The sequence below is a fragment of the Coenobita brevimanus genome, chromosome 70, assembly GCF_032717465.1.
Source record: "Coenobita brevimanus isolate Jiangsu-jjx chromosome 70, ASM3271746v2, whole genome shotgun sequence".
NCBI classification, from domain to species: Eukaryota; Metazoa; Arthropoda; class Malacostraca; order Decapoda; family Coenobitidae; genus Coenobita; species Coenobita brevimanus.
Window position 1 is genome coordinate 29632707 of NC_137023.1, and position 2836 is coordinate 29635542.

General features: G+C 40.1%; 1 pseudogene; it reads right to left on the bottom strand.

The window, feature by feature from the left end:
* Positions 1-1654: 1654 nt before the first annotated feature.
* Positions 1655-1773, bottom strand: LOC145406500 (5S ribosomal RNA; annotated as a pseudogene).
* Positions 1774-2836: the final 1063 nt, after the last annotated feature.

Here is a 2836-nt window from a genome sequence, read left to right on the forward strand (position 1 = left end):
CCACACTCAGTAGACTTATGCCACGATAACTCTTGCACTCACTTCGCTCACCTTTATTTTCGTACAGGGGTACAATCACTGTCTTTTTCCACTCTACTGGCACAATTTCACTCATTCATGTCTTCTTACATATCTCCTACTAGCACTTCACTCCGCTCTCTCCACAACACTTAATCATATCTGCATACACCTCATCAACCCCAGCTGCTTTCCTGTTTTTCATCCGCTTCACAGAGATCTGCACATCTGCCAGTGTCACGTTTCCTGGGACTGCACTCCTCTGTAAACCCCGAAAACCAATCATGTAAACATCCGCTTTGCTCTCTCCATTCCCATTCATCAGATTTTCAATATATTCTTTCCATCTGATCCTTATTTCATCCCAGTGGGTTTGTAGTTTACCACTTACATCCTTTACTCTTTCACATTCCTATCTACTGTCATTTTTACATTTCCGCACCTCTTTTCAGAATACCATCGTATTTTCAGAGTAATTTGCATTCATTTTTCTTACTATACCATCATTTACCTCCTTCTTTTTCCTCTTCACTAGTCTCTTTACGTGCTTCTTGATCTCATCATATTAATTTCTTATTTCAACTGAACCCCTGTTCTGTATCCAGTCTAGCCACATCGTCCTCTTTTCCTCCACTGCTTTTTTAACTTCTTCATCCCACCATACCGTACCTTTTTTCTTTGTTGTTACTCTTTCCACACCACACAGTGCTTTAGCATTCCTAACTAAGCAATCCCTGTGTACAGTCCACAAGCTCTCCAGCTCCATTTCAATACATTTCACTGACTCTAACTCTTCCCCTACTTTGGCCCAGTATTCATCTGCTATTTCTTTTATCCTCAGCTTCTCGACTTTCAGTCTCTCTTCCTGACAGTTCCTTTCTCTTGGTCCACCTCACACCTCTCAGCTTAAATCTTTCGTACCACAGTCATATGATCTGACAAACCTACACATCTTCCTCTCACTGCCCTCGTATCAGCAACACTTCCCAGCATCGATTTCTCTACGAGCATGTAATCACTCAGACTCCTTTCAACATGATATCCATTCCCTCTTTACCAAGTATATTTATGTGCATTTTTGTTTTTAAAATAAGAATTACAAATGCACAACCTCCTTTCTCTGTCTCACTCCTGTCATCACACGGTGCAAACGCTACAAAAACTGCCACTTTCACCTGCTCAGACTTGAACTTGACATACATACATCTCGAGCTGACACATTTGTAATCTCTCATTCCATTCTACCACACTTAATTCATCAACAAAGCAGCTCCATCCTTGCATTTCCCCCGCCCATTCATGCCCGATCTTAAGTACTTTACACCTCCCCACTCCTCCACTTCACACCCTTTCATCTTACTTTTACACACTGACACAGTTTAGTTTTGTTACAGTCGATTTTATTAATCATAGAAGAGACTTTTCTAACATGGTGGGATAGGTATGTCTTTCAATACCGTAGCCTGACACGATATATATATATATATATATATATATATATATATATATATATATATATTTCATTCATTCATTGCCAGACGCCATGTATCCCAAACGGGGTGGTCATGGGCTTAGAGTTAATTGTTTTATAGGGAGGAGCACTAATCCTCCACCAACCCCACTTGACACGTAGGGATGCCAACAGCATCTGGTGTTCCCAGGCGGTCACCCATCCAAGTACTAACCAGACCCAACGTTGCTTAACTTCGCTGATCGAACGGGAAGCGGTGTACTCAACAGTAGTATACAGTATGCCAGTAGAGAGAGAGAGAGAAAAAAAAAATTGTCCATAAATAAGGATTTTATCCCATATTACCAGTGATTTCTCGGAATTTTTGCAAAATATATCAACTTACAGTGACATCTTGAGGCCTGATTTTTGTACTTTTGACATGTTCCTGTATGTGCCGAGCTCAGAGGAACCTGAGTACAACTGGTGAGTTTTGTAAATTTTACCCCTTATATATTGAATTTTTACACTGTCAAATAGTAAGATGAAATTTGTACTTGATCATATGGTGCTAAATATGAATGAACCAATGGACCAGTAGAAAACTGACCAAAAAGTACGTGGCCACTTCCGCTCGCCTCGGTCGCTCCAGTGACCAGCAGACGATGTTGCTTGGCATCGTAGGGTGTCACTCAACTGAAAGAATTAATAACAGATATTCCTATCCCGTCATATTAGAAAAGTCTCTCCTATGATTCATAATATCACCTCTAACAAAACTAAACTGTCCTTGGACGAGTGTGTAAAGCAAATAAAAACTTGATGACGAATGTTGGTAGCTGATAGTGCTACGATAATGTTTATAAATTACCTTACTTGCTGATGCTAACAGTGTTGGCATTTCTCAGATGATTAACGATAGGATTGGTCAAAATCTTGAATGTCTGTTGCCGGACTGAACTGAAACAGAATTTTAATCAATGCAAAACAGCTCCGATCACATTCAGAAATGTGTATTATTGAGGTAGGTGACTGATACGTAGCTATATACTATTTTGCTACTAAGACATGACAGAAAACTGGGCTTCTTGTGAAATATTAACTTTCTGACTTGTCCCCAACTGCCTACCTACTTCAGTTGGACGTCCAAAATCTTTCCCCTGCTACCAACAGATGCTGTTGTTCAGCTTGGGGTGAACCTGTGCACAGTGTAAAAGTTAAAAGCAAAATCTCCGTTAACACCGTCTGGACAGTGATGCCTCACATCCTCTTCTTTCAACCGACAGCCAATTCTACGTAGCTTCGGAAGGACATTTATAGAGTTAGGCTAAGTTCAGTATTAATGTATAACATTGGGAGTAAAAAATA